At 40.5% G+C, this 13,164-nt stretch overlaps 1 protein-coding gene across 2 annotated transcripts in view; it reads left to right on the top strand.

Moving 5' to 3' along the window:
* shroom4 (shroom family member 4) overlaps positions 1-13,164 on the top strand; it is a 77,078-nt gene that overhangs the window by 34,288 nt on the left and 29,626 nt on the right. The window contains exon 1 of one of the 2 annotated variants that reach the window (XM_014981641.2): positions 10,941-11,299. The exons of the other annotated variant lie outside the window; for it this stretch is intronic. The gene's annotated coding sequence lies outside the window, so the exon portion shown is untranslated. Of the gene's footprint in view, positions 1-10,940; positions 11,300-13,164 lie in introns of those variants that run through there. 2 annotated transcript variants of the gene reach the window in all.

The following is a 13,164-nucleotide window of genomic DNA, read 5'->3' as shown; positions in this document are numbered from 1 at the left end:
GATCCCCGTGCCACATTAGCTAAATGTTGGCTTTAGCCGAAGCCCAAACGAGGGAGAGGAAGAGCACATGAAAGGATGGAAATGGGGAAAAGTGGTAGAAAGACAAAGGAGCTAGCACGTGGAATTCTCTTAGACATTACGGCGATAAAATATCGACATGTTTTGACTCGCCGCCTTCCTCAGAAATGAGCACAAACACTTTCACGTCTTTTTGGCACTCAACTGAGGCTGGGATTTGTGGATGAACAAAATAAATATTTACTTCAGTTTCCCGACAGTTTTCAGACCTGAAAACAACAGAAATACGCAGAAGACATGGTTGTGAAACATGAGAGTGGGAACCTTTGTCATTTTGACCTTAATGAGTCTTGAGGTTTGTTCACACCGGAGATGTCTAGCACTTTCAAAGCTAACGCTAGATTAGCTCATTTATGGCATGAATATGATGAGACCTCAAAGCAGACACAACTACCAGGTTACGTAAAGTGACTAGTAAAATGACAGGTCACTGTTGTTTCTTGACTGTGTGCTATAGTTACAGGTGTGCTATAATGTCTCCACAAACAACTCAGAAAGTACAAAGCTGCACCTTCTATCTGAATGTTTCCATGACTCAAGGACTAATGTCGCAGCAAGATCTACAGAAATTCATCCATTTGTTTATCTTTAGTCGCATTGATTACTGAAACCAGGAAGACGGAGCACATCATCCCATTTCTTAAGTCTTCCACTGGCTCCCTGTAGCTCAGAGACTATACTTCAAAATACTTCTGTTAGTTTATAAATCACAGAGCGCAACAAAATACATTAAAGATCTGGAAGGTTGACTTGAGAGGTCAACCTTCCAGACCTCTCAAGTCTTCTGGCCTTTGATTACTGGTAAATGGAAAACTAGTCAACATTTTTGCTTGATGATTTTGAATGGTGGCATTTAACGAAATGCAGTGTTTGGTGACTGCGTGATGATTTTACGGTGTAAAACATTTTGAACAGCCCTCGTTGCTGAAAATGTTCCCCGCAAACAGCCTTGGCCTCACTTTACCTCCCACATGTTCAGAAAGTCAGGATTTCAGCGAGTGGGATCCAGCTGATACCAGGCTGCCATCTGCTGGCTCCCCTACGGCTGGCCTTTCACTTTAAATCTTAGTAATTGAACCCATGAGAAGCGAAAAAAGGATGTAGCCGGGGCCCATCTAATCAGCGTAATCGGTAACAGTGAAGTCTGATCAGAACATCAAACTCCTGAATCGCTCCTAGAAAGATAAGCCCTCTCGGCTCTGATCCCATCCGCCGCTCGGCTTCACAGTTTGTTTGTGCTCATTTGAAACGCTTGTTTTCATCTGTTCCTCCCAAGCTTCGATCTCTGATTGTCCAGTGCTTCTGCCTCTGAACGCTGACTCACTCTTTTCTTCTTCTTCTTCTTTGTTTGTTTGTTTTGGTTTGTTTTTCTCATTAGTAAGTTGCTTGGGACTGTCAGGAGCTTTTTTGGCAGTAGACACAACACACACTCACTCTCCAACACACACACAAACATTCATCTAATTGCTTGGAATGTTATTGCAGAGAGATGGATGGGTAAAAAAAAGCTCTCATACACACACACACGCACACACACACATCCGTTGTTTGGGATTTTTGAACCACATGCTCCCTGGAGAACGGGGCATGCTGAGGTCTGCGGTGCCAAGAACCATGAAGCACAATAGTCTGCCCCCCCATCACTCCTTCCCAAGCTGAACAATAGACATTCTTGGCATTCCCCAGGACCTCTTCCTCACACACTCACAAACACACACACATATACCTTTCTGGATCCGATTAGAGGCCCATCCGTAAACAATTTGGGCCGCGCAGTACATCAGAAGTAAAGTGGACACTGAACGGACAAGAGCGTCTCTCTGCTTTCAATCATCTTTGCTGCATTAGTTCATTAAAAAAAAGATCTGATAAAGGTCTTTTTTCCCCCTCAATTTAAATCTAATTCTGCTCACATTCTGATTTGTTAGCAAACAGGCAAAGATGGGACTACTGAGTTTGAGGGAGCCTGGCTTAACTCGAACCTTATGCAGCCTGTCCGGCGCTTGAGATCGTCTTGATCAAAGCTGCGGCCAAATTAAAGCGATGAGAAGAAAAAGGGGGTATGCATCAAGATACCTATTGGCCTGGGGCAAAAGAATTACTAATCAGGAGTTACCGTTTAAGTCCACTGTATTGCAGAGCTTAGTTTGGGCTTACTTTAACTCCGTTTTTATTCAGGAAGGTGCCATGTAAGCGGCATAACAAATTGTTTTTTATTAAAAATGCATCTCGTCTGTAACATCACAATACCCTTTCTGTCTTTCACTTGTTGCAGCTGCTTGGACAAATCTTAAATCTTTTTAGGTGTTTTGCAGTGTGTGAGTTGTTGTTTAACAAAAACCTTCAAGTAGAGACTATAGACGGGATTTCCCCAGAAAACTTCCTAAGTCCGTTGGTAGGGGGCGCTAGGGTTGTCATCCAGCAGCCCATCATGTTTTTGACTTTAAAAAAAAAGTTTAAAGTTGACAGAAAATTTGAAAATTATGTTTTATTGGAAGACGTTAACACCATCTATAAAGTCTTTAAAAAAATACAGATTTAAAATAAATAACTTGTCATTTTATTCATTGAAGTTGTCAGCATGTAGACTGATAAAGGCGGGCAGAGGTTACAGAGTTGTGGTGAATAAAAAAGTGACACCAGACCTCCTGTGGTCACATACTGACCATACTACGTTACCATTATGTTTCCAACTGTTTCACCAAAAAGACTTTGTACTCTGTCTTTGCTCTCACCGTTACTGGTGATTGAAAAAATCTACAATAAAAAAGCCAATAATACACTGAGGGAACCCATGAAAGGGTAACGCACACCAGCTACGTCAGACTGAATGACTCAGGGCCGTCAGCAATACTGAATTAAAAACATTTTGGCTCCAGTAACTGGTCTGTTGGAGCTGCTTTCTATTTTATTTTATTTATTTATTTTTGGTTTGGGGGGGAAAAAAATAATCCAAAATAGATATGGAACGATTTTTTTTTTTTTATTGAAAAATGTGTATCTGAACTTCATTCTCATCATTATATGGAAAATGACAAAAATGTCTTCCGATTGATTTCTGGTGAGAAAATTAGTTTATGTTAAAATACAGAAAAGGAAACCTAAGCTAACATATTGGTATTCTGATGGTAGCCTAAAGTCATTTTTGCTCTTACATTTTTATAGTCAGACAGTTTTAAGGATCTGTTACTGTAGGAACAATGTGGGTTATTTTTAGAACCAGGAACAACTGAAAAAAAATCCCAAATAATACCTGGACTACGACTGCAGATCCATGTTTACTGCACAGTGTCGTCTCTGCTGCCTGAATATTGAGCTGTTAGCATGTCTTGATAGCCATGAGACCGTTTCACAGTGTCATCAGTCAAAAGGCCTCTGAAGATTCATTGAAAAACCGACCGCTACTCAAAATCCTTTCTGCCCACAGCATCACACGACGACTCTTTGAACATTCTTGGATGATATTTTTTTTATTAAATTTAATTCAATTCAACAACTAGCTTTCACATGGTCCTTTCATCAGTATAATCTGAGCTTTGGGGTGTCTACATATTCATAAAAAGCAACATAAAACTTATTCAGGGTGTAGACGAGTGATGTTTTAAAAGGTTGTGCTAGTGTCCCTCCCTCTTCTGTTGCTGCCCTGTGCATCTGCCTGTATGGTTCATGTCAAAACCGGCCACTGATCGTTAAACCTACAGGAACCGTTTCTTTCATTAATCATTTATCAAATATTTACAGATTTACTTTGGTATTTCTGTTAGCAAATAGACACTTTTGTATTTAAGCTGCATGTATTTCACAGCTTAAATTGGCATTAACAATGATTGTTACTTCTGCAGTTGAAGTAATGGAGTGAGTGTCTCCTCTTCGTCTGCGTGTGGTCTCCTACAGTTGAGCTGTCTCCTGAGGCCTGGTTTTTATTAACTGGCCCATTAAGCTGCGACTCCGAGATACATGACACCGCTGTCCCCCCAACACACACACACGAACAGAGCAGAGGCATTAACAAGCAGACAGTGCCGTCTCACGCCCCAAAATAAATTCCTAAAACTCCGTTTGGAGGTGAAGACATGAATCAAAATGTTGGCTGCCGTCAGCTGAGATCGTAACATTCGTGTTGGTCGTTTCCTCCAGTTCTTTAAGGTTTAAGGCTCAGTCCATCAGCAGCTACAGGAGTTTGTTTGAAAGCTGAGCTCAAACAATTGTCATGGGATGTTTCAAGACCTGGCTCTCTTAAAACTTCAGCTGAAGTGTATGAGGAGGCAGTGATGGAGTTTAGCCTCTTAATTGGATTTTAGCCATGATAAAAATTAAATTGTCATATATTTTAGATTCATTGCACACCAACTGAAATATTTCAGGCTAAAATGTTTTAATTTTGATGATTTTGGCAAACGGCTCATGAAAACCCAAAATCCCTGTCTCAAAAAATTAGAATATTATGAAAAGGTTCTCTGAACGAGCAATAAAAATAATCATCTGAATCAACAAAGTAACTCTAAACACCTGAAAAAGATTCCTGAGGCCTTTAAAAACTCCCAGCCTGGTTCGTTACTCAAAACCGCAATCATGGGTCAGACTGCACGCCTGTGCACAGTGGCTATGGATGTTTCTACTCCAGACTCAGTCCACTGCTTCCCCCAAGGTCTGGAATCGGCCCTTCTCCACAATCTTCCTCAGGGTCCGGTCACCTCTTCTCGTTGTGCAGCGTTTTCTGCCACACTTTTTCCTTCCTACTGACTTCCCACTGAGGTGCCTTGATATAACACTCTGCAAACAGCCGATTCGTTCAGAAATTTCTTTCCGTTTCTCACCCTCTTGCTTGAGGATGTCAGTGATGGCCTTCTGGACAGCAGTCAGGTCAGCAGTCTGACCCATGATTGCGGTTTTGAGTAATGAACCAGGCTGGGAGTTTTTAAAGGCCTCAGGAATCTTTTTCAGGTGTTTAGAGTTACTTTGTTGATTCAGATGATTATTTTTATTGCTCGTTCAGAGAACCTTTTCATAATATTCTAATTTTTTGAGAGAGGGATTTTGGGTTTTCATGAGCTGTTTGCCAAAATCATCAAAATTAAAACAATAAAAGACCTGAAATATTTCAGTTGGTGTGCAATGAATCTAAAATATATGACAATTTAATTTTTATCATGACATTATGGAAAATAATGAACTTTATCACAATATTCTAATTTTATGACCAGCACCTGTATACTTGTTTCAACTCTTTTTCTGTTGCTTGAAAATGTATTTCTTATAGTTTTGCTACTTCTTTCAAAGTTGAAGTGTACACTTAATCCAATGAAAAGTTAGTGAGTATAAAATGTGCTTATCAATGTATTTTTAAAGGGTACATCTCAACAAGATATACCAACCAAAGAAAATCTCATTCTAAATTTTTTTTTTTCAGCGAAATGATGATGATGATGATGATGATGATGATGATGATGATGATCATGGTGATTGTCCTACTGGTAAAAGTCATCCAGGGATGTCTGGTGTTTTGAGGGTTTGAACACCTGACAAATGGACCTGAATAGGACTGATGCTGATTCGTCAGACTCGTCTAAAAGGGAATGATGGTTCCCTTCCGACTCTGACATTAGTGTTCACCAGTTCACAAAGCAATGTCCATAAAAACATAAATTAAAAAGTTTGGTTTGAAAAAGCTTGACTATCCTGCAAAGACTCCTTACCTCAATATTTTTAAGGTGAATTAACAGAGTTAATCAACATCACTGTCCAAGCTCACAAATACACTCCAGGAAAAACTGGTAAAAAGAAAATCCTTTGAACACACTGCTGAATCTTGTAGAAAGTCTATTGAGAAAAAACTTAAGGGTGTGCTGTGGATTGAAAACTGGATATCATGTCAGCTTAAATGCATGCGAAGGTAGACGAATACATTTTGCAATAAATGTTATGGTTTTACTTGTATTTATCTGAGTAAATTTGAATTCAGGACCTTCACCTGCTTCAGCAATTACTTACTTGAATTGCACCATTTAAATTCATTTAACTCACATTGACCATTTTATAAGGCTGAGAATAAATAAAGCTCTTCATAAATCATACATGCATAAAGTGGCTTTGTGAGTGTACTGTATGTTGAGTGAGAAAGTAATAATGCAGTTTATTGTAGGTGTTTACCATTTGATGTTCCTCTCAGAAACTAGAATATGCCAATATCTAGAAAACTTTAGAGCCGTCATAACCTGCAGAAACAGGCTCTATATATCATTAGCATGCAGAATTTGCATTGTCACTGCATCTGTCACCTTCCTACATCTATGCAGCTGATGCGAACCAAACTGATGCTGGAAAAAAAAAATCACTTGAAAATGTCTTTCCTTTCATAAGTAGGGAGGGACCGCTGATTAGAGACACACACACATACACATACACACACTCTCTGATAGTCTGGGGACTTAGCAGTAACAAACAGCTCATTGTGCTGCAGAGGCTAAACTGGACTTCACCCTTCCTGCCATCGACCCCCTCTATGGGCCTAGTCTCACTGTACTGATTACCTGGTATGTAAGATGTCTGTGTGTATTTGACCCTTGGTTGTAGCAAACAGGATTGTATGAGGTCCTCTGTGTAGTAAAGATATGTCCTCAAGTACGTTTGTCATCCAGACATCCATCATTAGGAGTTCAAGGGGCTACAAGGCAAACAGAAGGAGGTCTGATTGCATGCTGATATGCGCACATATACGAATGGGAGACCCATAAAGCAAACAAATAGATTCTAATCAGGTGGCCAGGGGGGGTAGAGGGGAGAAGGTTAGGTTCTTTGGGCTCTCTGGCATAGTTAACCTTTCACCTTTTTAGGGAGAAGACTTGGAATTCCAAGAATCTCCTCACATCCATGTGCACAACATGGACACATGTCTATGGAATGTGTCCCGGAAATCTTTGAAGCCCACTGAGGGACTTGTGTTTGGAAGTGTCTGCTGTTAAGGGGTTGGTTAAACTTTAACACCGTCGATATCAGCGACTCACACCTGCTGATGTTTGTTCAACATGGTTCCAGTCCGGGCAAAGAGTTGAAACCTGAAAAGCTTCACACACGGAGATCAAATCAGTTGCGGCCCTTACAAAAGTTTTTGTGTCAGGGGTGGTGGCTGATTTCTCAGGCTTCTCTGTTAACATCATCATTCTCGGAAGATGTGTCAACCCCGTTTATCCTGAAACTTTGATGGATGAACACAGGAAATACTTGGATCAAATTATTGTGAGCTGTGGTAACTAGCAATGAGATGTTGCCTTTAGACCTTTGTGAAATTACCACTTCATACCTACATGCTAACCTGACTTTGTGGACTTTGTGACCACCCTCTTGGGAGTCTCTTAGACGTGAGAGTGGTGGTCTAACAAGCTGTTTCTGTTGTTACACAAGTGACAGCAGAAGATAACATACTGGGCTCATCTTAGAAGTCAGGCTTTAAAGAGCCATGAATTTTCTTCCCTAATTCAGAGTTAAACTGTGAATATTCAACTGAGAAAATAACCAAAAATTGGATAACTATGTAGTAGAGGTGTGCCGATCGATCGGTCACCGATCATAATCGGGCCGATTTCCGTGAAAAAGTGCATGATCGGTGATCGGCGATCATTGGCTCTTGTTGCCGATACCGATCACCTGCATCTCATTTCGCAGCCTGCCTGTGCAGCTGGTCTCCTCTTTCCTTCACTCTGCGCAAACGCGCAGCAACAAATCCTAAGCGATGTGGAACTATATCGCACTGAGTGAATGGGGAAGTTTGCGTGTTGCGGCGGAAAATTAAAGCACGTGGGGTGAAGCAGGTCAAAATGCATCAACACAACGAAGCTAATACGACATAAAAACAATGCCATACTTGACGGAGTTTGGCTACATCGAGGCTCACTGCAGTAAAAAAGACATATGGAGGATCAGATAGCAGGTAAAGCAGCGCACAGCTACAAACACTCACCCGGATTAGCATGACGGTCAGAAAGCTAAACAAATAACCTGGAAAATTATTTAAGTCTTCGAGCTGCGATGTAAGACGCTGGTTCTGCTCTCGCTGTTGAACCGCTGCTACGCTACAGGTAGTAATATTTGACAGACGGAGCGATGCTTCTGCTCCACCTGGTAGTGACTCTCACACCAAACCTCTGCTTAAAGCTGCAGCATCTAACTTAAAAGATAAATTTTACATACGTATTAAAACTTTCGCCGTCCTAACATGAGACAGATAATCTCTGAAAAAATAATCGATCTCCTCCCTGATCTGCATAATTACTCCGCTCAGTCAGAAACAGCCACTCAGAGCTAGCAGTAACCAGCTAGCCGCCATGCTATCAGGAAGTTTTCATTCAGTAACTCTGGATTGTTTATTGTAATGGAACCTGTTTTTGCCTTTGAATGTTAAGTTTTATACTTGAACTTCTTGGCAATGTTGAGAGGTTTTATTTTGGCTCTTTGTATTATTTAGCCTCTTCAGAGCCTTCATATGTTATCATTCTGTTAAAGGTAGTATTATCAATAGCAGTACAATTTTCACAATGCCTGTTTTGTTTAGTTTTCTTCTTGGACAAAGTTATTAAAAACAAGTTTTTGTCTAAATTAAGGTGAATTCATGGTTCCTTTTTCCACATAATGTAACCGGTAGGGTTTATGATAAAAAATAAATAAATAATAATTATGTGATCGGTATCGGTGATCGGCCCTCATGGGTGATCGGTATCGGCAGGAAAAAACCTGATCGGCACATCTCTACTATGTAGTTATAATCCTCCTTTTCTGTACGTGTGAATAGGTTTCACACAAATAGACATTTAATTTCAATCTTTACATAGCATGACATAGTCCCATGAATTTAGACAATATTTACATGGTGCTCTTTGCTGTTTTTTTATTTACTTAAACATTATGTGAAGAATCTGGCATTAGCTTTTACTAAAGAATATGTATTGCAATTGTCATATAGACTTGCAGCACTGCCAATCTGTACATTTTCCCAAAGTACCCAATTATATTTATGTCCATCCATCCTGAAAAAGTCTTAAATTTATGTATCTAAATTTAAGGCCATAAAATGTCTTGAATTATTTGAAAACTAAGGTTTAAATATTAAATATTTTAATCACAGGTCTTGGCAGGACAATTACATCTCGCATATTCAGTTTTTTTTTTCTTGCATTATTTTTCTTTAAGGCTAAAGTTTGAGTCACATGCCAACATCTTCATTGCAATCAAGTTGGTTGTGGCTACTGCTAACTAGCTTTTAACATACCTTTTCCAGCCAGCTCTTTTGTATTGATCATGACAAAGTGTAAATCTATCGCCAGTTGGCTGAACGAAGTTTGTACATTTCTATAGAAATATAGGTCTTACATTTCATCGAAAACGGTCCTAAAAAGTATCAAATTTGAGTTGGTGAAACTTGCAGAAAAGCTGTAAAAAGTTTTGTTTGCTTGGTGCCTCAAGATGGGCCTGTAAAATAAACTTTTATTACCACTGGCCCCATTTTCCAGTGTATGTTTTTGTCCTTGTCCTTGATGCCACAGGTCAGCTTCAGAGACCATGGACGCTTTGATTAATCAGTGTTGTTTAGCTGGCATGACGACATACAGCAAATTGGAGGAGGTTAGGTCTAATCCTCCGGCTGATTGCTATACATGATATGTGCCAGAAATTAGACCTGAACCTACACTACCTTAGAAGATCCCTCTAGCTGCAGCGTATGTCAGCACAGTAGCCCCGCCCACTTCATATTTTGACCAGTTACTGCAGTTCTTGGTCAGCAATCAGGATAAAAGTTGGACTTGAGTGGTGTGTCAAGTGCAAGATGTAAGAACCCTCACACCAGGTAGGCAAGAAAAAATAACAAATCTCAGTTTTTTCTATGAATTATGACCCTAATTCGGGAGATGGGACAGCAATTAGGAATGTATTCCTTTAATCTTGTCTTCATTGAAAAGCTGTTGTTGCAAGAAGCCATAACAACTTGTTCCCACTATGGGTTAAGCTTTTCTCCAGCTAAGTTAGGGAAGCTGATCAGATTGTAGTCAAGCCGTCTAATGTATGCCAATGACATCAGGGTTTTATCCAGATGAACCCGGTGCAGTTAGCGAATGCTGTAGCACTTTCCATAGATTGTTGTAGATTGGTGTTTCTCCAAATTGTCCTTTGTCTACTCTTTGGCATGGCAACTCCCTAAACTGCAGCTGTGTTGCCTTTTAAGACTGACGCTGTTGCACAAAGTTTAACTGGCTACTTATCAGTAGCACAAAACGCAGCAGTCTAAGTCATACAGCTTTCATTATATTTCTGTATGTAAAAGAAATGCGTCCGAGCGATAAAAACAGGGATAAGGTCTTCTGTTCATCCATCACCCCCACTCATTGTGTTGGCCTATAATTATTGAGCAGTTTTTTTTTTCATACTCCCCTGCAGACCTCCCATCCTCTCTTACATTCCCCGTCTTTCACCACATTTTGTTTTCTCGTGTTTCTGCCAAAGCGGGGGGTTGGAGAAAATCTGGCCCCGTCTACCCCCCCCCCCCCATCTGTTCAAAAAGTCTCTGCTTTCTTTATTTCTTTCAGACCTCTTTTTCATGCTCCACAAACACACGCGGACGCCGACGCACTCACGTCCAAGGAGGAAGTACCTCTGCATTTTTTCCCCTCCTGTCAAACAATAACAGTGTGGAACTGTTGGTATTATTTTAGCGGGCTGTCCAGCGCTTTATCTGTCCGCCACAAGGCTTCCTCTCTGACGGACTCGCACATCCTGGTGTAGAGGAGGGGGGGGGGAGCGAGAGAGAGGCAGGGAAGGAATGGGATGGGAGAGAGAGAGAGAGAGAGAGATATGCCGAGTCCAGTTGGGAGACATAGCCATGTTTTGTCTTCCAGCGACAGGAGCAGAGGAGGAAAAGAGGAGAAGGAGGGAGAGGGGATGTGAGGATCATCAGTTGGTTTTTCCCTCTTGGTCAGAAGCTGACTACTTCACGTCAGCTCTTAGGCGTTGAGGTGTCACTCGTTTGCATGACATCCCAATTCTCATCAGACCTCAACTGGCTTGAGGGACAGGGAAGAGGATTCCGGTTGATGAATATGAGCAGAGTCCTTCTGAGTGGAAGAAGTTTGAGACGTTAGAGCAGACAGCGCACAATCTGAACTTGAACTCGGCTTGTCTGGGATCCCGAGGGCTGAGCTTGGATCATTTTAGCAGTGGATACCTGTGCTGTCAGGTAGGTTTTGAAAACTACATCTGCTCTACAACTCAATCTGTGAAGGATCTGAACACAGAAAATGAAGGTGTGCATTTGAGGTTTGCCTCATTCTCATAGACAAACTCACCTTAGCCAAAGTCCGCGTTTCGTCTCGCTTTGCAGCAGCTTCTGTCAGAGCTCAGATCTTCCCGACTGTCTGGCATTTGCTCAGTGCTTTGGTGAGGCTTCATGTGTGACTCTGATTATGCGCTGTGACCTTTGCGGTTTCAGTCAGCTGTTGCTGTTTCTGGCCATTAAATGCCACATTCCAAATCTTTTCATAAAGGCCCATTCAGAGTCAGAGCTTTTCCCCCCCTTGAATTCTGATCTTTGTTGTTCACTGATTTTGATGTTAGTTGTCAGTATCTCCCTCTTTAACTAGATTTTCAGTTCAAGATGCTCAAATGCTGCGCAAGAATCCTGTAAGGATATTTAGAAAAAGAAAGTTCTGTTAACTTTGACGAATTTCTTGGTTTCTTTACAAAAAGACGCCAACAGAAGTGGTGGGATAAGACACTATCTCTATGTTCAGATTAAAGATTTACTCTTATCTGACAAACTGTAGCTTAGTGGACTCAAAATAGACTTCATGTGATTCCTCTTTGGTTGTTGTTTCAAGCAGCAACAGGTTACCCAGTAGGTTAAAGTGTCAGAGAGAAGAAAGCAGAAGTCATTCTAAAACTTTATTTGGTTAAATTCAAGATTCCCTCAGACCTCGAGACCTGTATGTATTTATATTTATAAAAAACAAAAATAGAGAGGCAGCATTGGAGATTTGAGATTTTTGATATTTGGTTTTTGTAAAGTTTTGACCTGTCATTTATCTCCCAAGAGATTGGAGCCAGATACGGTCACACTGAGATTTCCAAAACATTTCCTACATTTCCAGGACAGAGAGGTTAAAGACTCAAAACAATAACTTTGGAGCAACTTCGCTTTAATACACTCACATTTGCCAGTCTGCCGAGACATCCTATAAACTGATGTTGGAGTCATCTCCAGTTCATAACTGAAAAGATCTGTTGTGGAAGATCAAAACTGCAAATCTACAAAATGACCAGCATCCACTGAAATAAACTTTTCTGTTTGCTACATTACATCTTTTGTGATCCCACTAAATTACATTTTTAAGTACCTCTAAATACCTGAAAACCAACTAACTTTTACTCTTCTACACACAGTAACAAAATTTACTCCGGGGAGTGGATTTTTGAATTTCAGACTGGTACATCACCTGTCAGAAATAACGATTATGGATTCGATGGAAACTGATTTTGTATTTAAATTTGACTAATGGAGAACCGCACTTTTAAATAGCCATTAAACGGTCCTTAAGCATAGTGCTCACAATGTTTTGATTTGCTGCAGTGTCCCTCGACCTCACCCCACAGCACCTGACAAAAGTGGTTCTTCCCTTTTAGTGAGGCTGCGAACTTAGGTTGAGATAGGTCAGGGTTTAGTCCTAGAGTTAGTTTTTCTAACTCTGTTACTCAGAAGCAGTATCACCACTTCAGAAATGGAAAATGCTATCTAGCTAGCTCTCCTGTTGGCTACATTCATACATGTCTACTGATATACTTAGAAAATTGATGGAAGAAAAACTTGATTACATACATAAGACCCAACTTTATAAAATACAACATAGCTAAAACATAAAAGAAGTGCACATAGCTGCTCAGCATTTCACAGACTTTCGTGAGAAGGTTCCCCTTTGTAAGTTCTGGAAGTTCCTCTTGTCCGCCATATTATTCTTCTTGTCCAGCAACTCACTATCTATGTGGAGTGTTATGGCAATTCTGGTATGTGTGATTTACTTGTAATTATTAACTTGTACTTTTATCTGA

Source organism: Poecilia mexicana, unplaced genomic scaffold, assembly GCF_051168715.1.
Source record: "Poecilia mexicana isolate PSO_F unplaced genomic scaffold, ASM5116871v1 scaffold_18, whole genome shotgun sequence".
Taxonomy (NCBI): Eukaryota; Metazoa; Chordata; class Actinopteri; order Cyprinodontiformes; family Poeciliidae; genus Poecilia; species Poecilia mexicana.
This window is presented reverse-complemented; position numbering and strand designations above follow the sequence as displayed.